Raw genomic sequence first — 9,195 nt, forward strand, 5'->3', positions numbered from 1 at the left:
TCTTGGGAACCTTTACCACACCACACCTCTACACCTCTTCAGAAAAGAGCCTCTGGAATAGCTTAGCTACACCTCAAGCTACTGAGCCCCTTCTTTAAAAATACGTAAATGGAGACTCCCAGGGGAAAATGGGCCTCGATAGTATAGAAACCACTTAAGGAAACAAAATCCTGAAAGGAAACGGATATTCAGAAGAAATCCTTCTGCCAATCATTGCTCGTTCCCAGTGTTCAAACACGACAGAACTGGCCATCATCCAGGAAATGGCCTGCCAATCCCTTGGAAATTTAGTTTATTTCCATCACAACTCTGGGAAGCCCCTAACTCGCATTTGTTTTGCTTATCACTAGAGAAGCGAGCCTCAAGAAACCACAAAAACAACTTTGCCTCTTCGGTAACGCGCACGCGCCCCTCGCTCTGTTTGCCGTTGGCCTTAAACCCCGCCCCTTGTGCGTCCTTCGAGGAGGGTTGCGAGCGGTGAGCTCGCGCGACCACTCTTCCCTCAGTCTTCTTGAGCACATCGTCGCAAACGGGGCCGGAAAGCGTGGCAGCGCAGGCGCAAGCGCAGAGAGCGGAGGCGGCGGTGGTGGCGGCCGCTGGCCAGTGTAAGATGGCGGCGGCGTCGGTGGTGGCAGTGGACGGGGCGGCTGGGCCTGGAACAGTCGGAGCAGCCGCTAGCAGAAGGATGACCCAAGACGGGAAGCGGGCTGCTGAGCCTCGCCGATTCCCGTGCTTGTAACTGCCCTAGCCGGACACCCTCCCTTGACCTACCCGGTCTGTGTCTCATTCCGGCTCGGCCTGCCTCCCAGCTCCTCAGCCGGTTTCCCCTAAGGATGGGCCTGACCCCTTTCCCAAGCTCCTAGCGCTCAGGTCTTTTCCTTCCGCTGACCCGAAGTCATCGCCGGGAGTACTGGTTGTCTTTTCCTCAGGTCAGCCTTGGGGTTGCCCCCAAGAGCCAGCCCCACAGTTCACAGGGACGCCTTGCTTCGTTGGGTGACTCATTTGTGCGCTCCTATTTCTCCCCTTAGATTGAGGGACACGGTTTGTCCTGCGTCTCTCCGTCACCTTAGGGCCACCGCGCAGTGTCCCCCCCTCCCCCATCCCAAGTTCTCAGGCCCAGCACCTTGTACGGAAGGCCGAGGTCCAAGAATCCCGGAGTCGGTTGTTGTCTTACGGTCTTGTACCCTTTGTAATATAATTCTCTTAGTTTACCTCCTCTAACTCCCAAATCTTTTAGGATATCTTAGAACAGTCCCATTTGGTCCCTGTTAGTTGGAAAGCATCTGGTGGCTTGAATTTCTGACTCATGATTGTTACTGGAGTCTCTGTAAACAAACCGGCACTAGCGCTATCACATTCTCTCCGGGATTTCCCCCCACCCTGCTCTGTGGCTTCTTATTTAGAGGTTGTTTGGTTATGGTTTAGCGTTGAAAAGATTCAAGTTATCCTTTTAAATGACTTTACGTTTTAGTGGAGCTGGGAGATTACTTGCCTGGCTTCTAATCTTCATGTTGGCTCATTTTATTTCCATATGTGTGTGGGTTATTAGTTCAGTAATTAGAATTAGATTATTCTGCTTTTAAATAGTTTTGAGAAGGTCTAAAAATATTAAAGTGTATTCATAAATATTTTTATTATGTTTAGTAGAAGACACACCTTTGCCATGTAAACTTTAACTTTTCTCAGTCCTTCAGTGAATCTGCAGACCTATTTTCTCAGGAGCTCAGCCTGGCCTTACTTCAGTGATAAAAGGAGGAAAGGTGAGTGGGAGTTGGAGGCATTAAAATTCTTGAGTTCAAGACAGACTGCCCTGATTTTCAACTGCTGACCACTAAAGTCATAAAATTCCTACCACAGTTTCCCAAAGAGTTTGGGTGTTGTTCTTGGCTTTGTTCCAGCTCTGGTTAAATTACTTTTACAAGTTTAATTGTCTGTGGGCTTCTTGTCTTTCTGTCCTAAACTATTGCTGTATATCTTCAGATGACTTTGCCTAGAAGTGAATGTGTGCCCCCCCACATGTCTTTTCTTCTTTATTCATTTTCCTTGTATTTTGTCTTTGTGTCGATCATGTTTCTTACATTGTTAAAAACTGAGACTTAGTTTGCCTGAATTCTGTTCAGGCAGAATTCAGTTCTCTGAAAATCAAGTCTCTCCTCTTCTCACAGCTTTGGATTGTCATCCCTTGGCATTTAGAGGTGAATATATAGCTGCTTGTGACTTAAAAGCTGGGGAGTGTTGAGTGATGCTGCCTTTAGTTGGTATCTGAGTCCAGTCTATTTCAGAATTCGGACTTTTTAGGATACAGTGGGAAACTTTTTGTAAAAAAAAAAAAAAAAAAAAAAGTGGCTGCTCTTTCTCTTGTAGCTGGTCTGAAGAATTCTTGGTTAGCAGAAGAAACATCCTGGGTATTCAGCAGCATGGGCTGGTGCCAAAAAGGGAGTCAGAACGTACTTACAAATGCAGTTTTCGTAAGGCTTTAGGTTTCTGGTGGCAGAGAATAGAGGTTCATGGCATGTGACAGAAAAGCTAAGTGGCTAGAAGGTAAGCCTGGCTGATTCCATCTATCTTTATAATTTGTAGTAGGAAAAGATTGAGAGTGACATTGGTGAGTTTTATTCCATCTGATGATCTGAATTAGAAAATGCTCATTATGGACTGGAATAAAATTATTATTGATGGTGTGCGTGTGTATCAGTAAGATATAAAGAGAAAAGTACAGTCTTTAGAGATTGGACAGACTTTAATTTAAGGTTTAAATACTAATGTTTCTTAACTTATGTGACCTTGAGCAAGTTACTTAAACTTCTCTGACTCTTAATTTCCACAACTCTAAAAGTATGGTAATACCACTTACCTCCTAGGGCCATTGTTAGTATTATAGGGAATCTATTTAAAGCTCTTAGTAATCTAAAAGCACGTGGTACACACTCAAAAAATATTTTGTTTTCTTTGCACATCATTGATATAGCTTTGAATAAGTTATACATTAATTTATACTTCTTTACATTTTGCTTTAGAACACATTTTTCTGGTGAATTTTCCAAACTGATTTTTTTTTTTTTTTAAACCAAACTGATTTTTAATTGTTCAGCTTAGACGTGTCCTTTGTTAAGTGCCCACCTAGAGTTGTCTTCTGAACACAACCCCCCTGGTGGGGGTTCATAACCAGAGGACAGAGAGAATATTAGATATTGGTGTATATATATTTTAAAATGTATTCTTAAACATCAGTAAGTTTTTATTCATTGCTTCCTTCTTGGTCTCTCTATTAGCACACCTGATCAGAGTTGGCAGTGTTGTAATTTTTTCCCTTTGTGCTACAGTGTTCCCTCTACTGCAACTACTCTGTACTTTCCTTTTTTTGCCATGAAGGGAATACATTTTTTCCTTGTTGGGCTGTACAGCGATCCTCATCAACAAATTATCAAAAAACTGTATATGAGGAAAAGGCCTCATTTCTTTTTAAAGTGAATCAGGGGTAGAGAGTTAGGAATGAAGAGTCCTTTTTTCACCTCCACAGCTGGACCATCTTAATAATATGACAGCCCAGGTGAAGAGTTTTAAACCTTTTGTTGACTTCTTTCACATCTCTTTGGCAAGGGCACATGAAAATTAAGTACTGATAATATCCAGTGAAAGCGGCCATGTCATTCAGACCAGTGATCATTTTAGGTTTGATTAACTTTTCATTACCATCATCCAGGGTCGAAATTCTCCATTGTAAGGTGAGGACTCTCCTGGGTGGTGGTGAGGTGGGCTGAGATTGCATTTGTATCATTTGTGTTTTTATGAACTCTGAAGATCCATGTCAGGCGAGGGGAAGGGTAGGAGGAGAAAAGGAAATATGTTGAAAAAGGGATAACTTTGGCTGTTTATTTCATTATGTGCTAGGTAAGAATTCCCAGGTCACATCTGTGTATATAGTAAATCAGTATTTCTAGTCTGTGGATCACACTCTAAATTTTTTATCTTTCTGAAGTTTTGTTATGTTTTATTTTTGTAGAGATAGGGTCTTACTTTGTTGCCCAGGCTGGTCTCGAACTCCTGGGCTCAAGTGATCCTCCCACCTCAGCTGAGTAGCTGAGATCACAGGCATACCATACCTAGCTAATTTTTATTTATTTATTTATTTTTTTTTTTAATTAGAGGTGAGGTCTCACTTTCTTGCCCATACTCTCAAGTGATCCTCCCATCTTGGCCTCCCAAAGTGCTGGAATTACAGACATAGCCACAGCACCCAACTTCAAGATATTTTTATATTTCCAGGATTTTAGGTGTTTACTTAAGAATTGTGACATCTTATTAGGTAGTATTTCCTAGGATGGCTGGAGTGGGAGGCTAAGAATGCTTTTGACCTTTTAGTTCCTACCACCAACCTCTTAGTTAAAGTGCAATCTATTTTTGAAACAGGGTTTCTGTCACCTAGGCTGGAGTGCAGTAGCGCCATCATGGCTCACTGCAACCTCGACCTCATGGGCTTAGGTGATCCTCCCATCTCAGCCTCTTAAGTAGCTGGAACTACAGGTGCATGCCACCACACTTGGCTAATTTTTGTATTTTTTGTTAAGATGAGGTTTTGCCATATTGCCCAGGCTGGTCTCGAACCCCTAGGCTTAAACAGTCGTCCTGCCTCAGCCTTTCAAAGTGCTGGGATTACAGGTGTGAGCCACTGCACCCTGTTAAAGTGCAGTCAATTAAATATATAGGAACCTGCCAGGCCGAGTGCAGTGGCTCATGTCATAATCCCAGCCCTTTTGGGAGGCCAACGTGGGAGGATCACTTGAGCTTAGTTATTTAAGACCAGCCTAGGCAGTATAGTGAGACTTTGTCTCTACAAAAAGTTAACAAAAAATTAGCCAAGCATGGGGCATGTACTTGTAGTCCCAGCTCCTTGGGAGGCTGAAGTGGGAGGATTGTTTTGAGTCCAGGATGTAGAGGCTGCAGTGAGCTGAGGTTGCGCCACTGCATTTTAGTAACGGCAGCAGAGCGAGACCTGGTCTCAAAAAAAAAAAGAATCAGTCCCAGTGCCATGGTCCTTAGTGTTGAATGGGACCAACCTAAGACAGAAGCTTGTCTTCAGAGAGCTGAAAGAAAGCAGCCTTTTTGTTGCCAGTTTAAAACAATACTGGCATTTTAAAAGCAAACAGACTCTAGTAGAAGACATTGTATAGGAGTGCACCCTGTTGCGAAAGACTGGGATCTTGAGTTTCATGCTCTTAAGTCTTGTATTCTTTCAGGTGAGCTATAGGCTTTTAAAATCATAAAGTGCCTATTAAACTGCTTTCAGTAGATAGATTCATTACTCCATTGTTTCTACTGTAGAAAAGTTATTCTGAACGTGTCTAGGAAATATCCAGATTATAAAAGAGAAATAGCGGTATCCAAACAAGACTTTTTATTGCATAACATTGGTGTTAGAGTTAGTTTTTAAGTCTGAGATTGAATTAGCTTTTTTTTTTTTTTTTTTTAAAGTAGATTATCAGTGAACTAAGATAATCTGTTTACCCTCACCCATTTGGAACATAGGCAGCTGAATTAATTGAATCAGCAATAGGCATGGAGTAGTGACTTTGTATATCTTCATTTTGGAGCCAAAAATTGAGTTTTAGATTAGCTTTATAGTAATATTAAAAACTTTATCTTTTATTTTCACAAATATACCTAAGAAACTCCATTGCTGTTAAAATTAGTCAAAAAGGAGGATGCTTGCTCTTTATTGATTTAATCATTCAGCTCTTGGAGTGAGTAGAACATCTTTGAAAGCTTTTCAAAAATTAGTAAGTGATGAATTTTATGAATTGTCACTTCTTTGTAGAAGTCCTTTATCTCTGCCTCTACAGGACATAATTTCTGGGCCAGAAGCCAGATTTTTCAAGTACCCCCTAACCCCAGGAATGTGTTACGATACAGATAAATTAATGAACAGAGGCTGCTTTGAGGTTGCCAAAAGGGCACTGGGGAGTAATTAATATGACAAGGATGGCATCTTATTAATGAAATGTATTAATAGTATGTCTGATGTATTGGGTTATTGCAAAAATTTTTATCACTGTATCTGAGATTAGATATTTGCTGTTTATCCTCTGAAGATACTGTTTAAGGAAGTCTGTCCAAGTTCTAAAGTGACGCATACATATTTGCCTTACATGCCATTTTTTTTCTTCCTGTTTTTTTCTTAGCGCTCTGGAAAGCTACTATAGGGTTTACCTCTAATGGTAGCCAAGTGACTGTATTCCTCTCGTGTACTTTAATCATTGCCACATTACCAGGTATGTTTTGTTAACCTTACTTAGGATCCAACATTGGACCCTTTCTTCTAAACCTAACCTGTAGGAGGGTACTTCTTGATGTTTTAAGCCTCTCTTTATTGTTTTATTGTAAGTTGTACCTTTGGAGCATCATCCTTTCATCTTAAATCCTTTCTGGCAATTTAAGAAAAAAATTGAAATATAAATGGTAAAAATTGGTAATGGTAATAGACTTCTGATGTAAAGGTATATTGAGATGGAAACACAATGGAAAGTAGATTTTCCTTAGCATTAGTTAAATTGAGATAAACGGGCTTGTATGTTTTTATAGCAAGTTCCCTTAGCCAGGTGCAGTGGTGTGTACCTGTAATCCCAGCTACTCAGGAGGTTGGGTTGGAAGGACTGCTTGAGCCCAGGAGTTTCTGGCCAGCCTGGGCAACATAGTAAGATCTTGCCTCTTAAAAAAAAAAAAAAAAAAAAGTTCCTTAGTTCCACTGCTGGAAATGAGCACTTAAGGGTTAGAGTGCATTCCTAACATACTCTGAAATACTGTTGTTAGAATTAAAGCCAGAGGCCAGGCATGGAGGGTTACGCCTGTAATCTCAGCATTTTGGGAGGCTGAGGCAGGCAAATCACCTGAGGTCAAGAGTTCGAGACCAACCTGGCCAACATGCCAAAATACCATCTTTACTAAAAATACAAAAATTAGCAGGCTGAGGTGGCATGCACCTGTAGTCCCAGCTACCTGGGAGGCAGAACTTGCAGTGAGCTGAGATCATGCCACTGTACTCCAGCCTGGGTGACAGAGCAAAGCCCTGTCTCAAAAAAACAAAACAAAACAAAAACCCAAAGAATTAAAAGCCAGCAAACTATAAACACTGGGTGTTTGGCGTTACTAATAGGGAGAGCAGAATGCCTTAATCCAAAGAAGGAACAGAGCTCCTTATTCATAGTTATCTGTGGTGATTGCTTTACAGTCCTCCCATCTTGGGTATCCTCAGAAACTTCAAGAGGGAGAAGAGGCCAAGTATGGTTGTTCGTACCTATAATCCCAGCACTTGGGGTGGGCTAGGTTAGGTAGAAGGGAACCCAGGAATTTGAGACCACACTGGGCAAGATAGTGAGACTCTGTCTCTACAATAATAACAGTAAAAAATATTATTTTAAAAATTAAATAGGCCGGGCGCGGTGGCTCACGCCTGTAATCCCAGCACTTTGGGAGGCCGAGGCGGGTGGATCACGAGGTCAAGAGATCGAGACCATCCTGGTCAACACGGTGAAACCCCGTCTCTACTAAAAATACAAAAAATTAGCTGGGCATGGTGGCACGTGCCTGTAGTCCCAGCTGCTCGGGAGGCTGAGGCAGGAGAATTGCCTGAACCCAGGAAGCAGAGGTTGCGGTGAGCCGAGATCGTGCCATTGCACTCCAGCCTGGGTAACGAGAGCGAAACTCCGTCTCAAAAAAAAAAACAAAAAAACAAAAAACAAAAAAACAAAATTAAATAAAAAGAGGGAGAAAAACTTAGGGAGGCTTTTATTGTGGGTTCCTGGGTAGATTGCCTTACTCCAGTTCATAGAACATGAGTACTTGAAGGAAGATTTTTTTTTTTTAAAGATGGGTTTTCACCATGTTGGTCAGGCTGGTCTTGAACTCCCGACCTCAGGTGATCCGCCCACCTTGTCTTCCAAAGTGCTTGGATTATAGGCGTGAGCCACTGTGCCCGGCTGAGAGAAGTTATTAACAGAGCTCTCTGAATTCTTTAAAACGCCAGAGAGAATGGGTAAGAAGATTTCATAGACTTGGAACTGTATCCTATATTGTATACAATGTTTGGAGAATCATTGCTGAGTGGTAAAGAAGTCCAGACTTTTCTAGGAAATGTAGTCTGGTATAGCGATGTGAAACTAGAAAAATAATATAAGTTGCCTACTATGTACAAACAGGCTCTTAGCATACATTATCTTTAATCCTCTAAATTCCTGCAGGGTGGTGGTATTATCCCATTTTACAAAAGAAAAATTCAAAAGTAGGTGGTAGAATTCAAACCCAGATGTGTTTGACAACAAAGCCTTTTTCTTTCTTTTATAATATAGGCTGTCTTTAAAAACAGGGCTTTTCAAAGCCAAGTGATGAAGCAAATGAGCTGAAAGGTAGAATTAAATATTTCTTATAAACATATATACAAAATATTCAGATGACAGTAGGAATAAAAACATTTTTTCATTGTTTAGACATAGTATGCTATATTGGTAGGCTAATGAGTTTTTTTTTAAGGAAATAATTTTTCTTTTTGAGACAGAGTTTCGCTCTTTCGCTCAGACTGGAGTTCAGTGGCACGATCTTGGCGCACTCAACCTCTACCTTGCATTTTCAAGCGATTCTCCTGCCTTAGCCTCCCGAGTAGCTGGGATTACAGGTGCCCGCCATCACACCTGGCTAATTTTTGTATTTTTAGTAGAGATGGGGTTTCACCATGTTGACCAGGCTGGTCTCAAACTCCTGAACTTGTGATCCACCTGTCTCGGACACCCAAAGTGCTGGGATTACAGGCCTGAGCCACCGTGCCTGGCCCAGGAAATATTTTTATAGAGTTGAGAGAGCTGAAGCCTAGCATTTTATGATTCTTGACTAGAGAGAAAATCAGCAATCCACTCAATCTCTGAGATAGTTCCAGGGGAAAAGCTGTTTTGACTTTTACAGCCTTTTGACAAGAGTACAGTTTTCTGTATTTTTTGGAAGCATGGACTGTCCTCCTCATCTTCTTGGTTTTTTGTTTGTTTATCTGAGGGTCTTGCTCTGTTACCTAGGCTGGAGTGCAGTGACCCCATTACGGCTTACTGCAGTCTCAACCTCTGGGGCTCAAGTGATTCTCCCACCTCAGCCTCCCAAGTAGCTGGTACTACAGGTGTGTACCACCACACCCTGCTAATTTTTTTTTTTTTTTTT

General features: G+C 41.7%; 1 protein-coding gene across 13 annotated transcripts in view; it reads left to right on the forward strand.

The window, feature by feature from the left end:
- Positions 1 to 281: 281 nt before the first annotated feature.
- DCAF8 (DDB1 and CUL4 associated factor 8) overlaps positions 282 to 9,195 on the forward strand; it is a 47,299-nt gene continuing 38,385 nt past the window's right edge. For 2 of the 13 annotated variants that reach the window (XM_017503614.2, XM_017503624.2), the window contains exons 1-2: positions 282 to 929; positions 1,687 to 1,760. The gene's annotated coding sequence lies outside the window, so the exon portion shown is untranslated. Of the gene's footprint in view, positions 930 to 1,686; positions 1,761 to 6,179; positions 6,270 to 9,195 lie in introns of those variants that run through there. The other 11 variants (XM_017503616.2, XM_017503626.2, XM_017503617.2 and 8 more) reach the window with 8 other exon arrangements.

Source organism: Cebus imitator, unplaced genomic scaffold (assembly GCF_001604975.1).
Source record: "Cebus imitator isolate Cc_AM_T3 unplaced genomic scaffold, Cebus_imitator-1.0 Scaffold313, whole genome shotgun sequence".
Classification (NCBI taxonomy): domain Eukaryota; kingdom Metazoa; phylum Chordata; class Mammalia; order Primates; family Cebidae; genus Cebus; species Cebus imitator.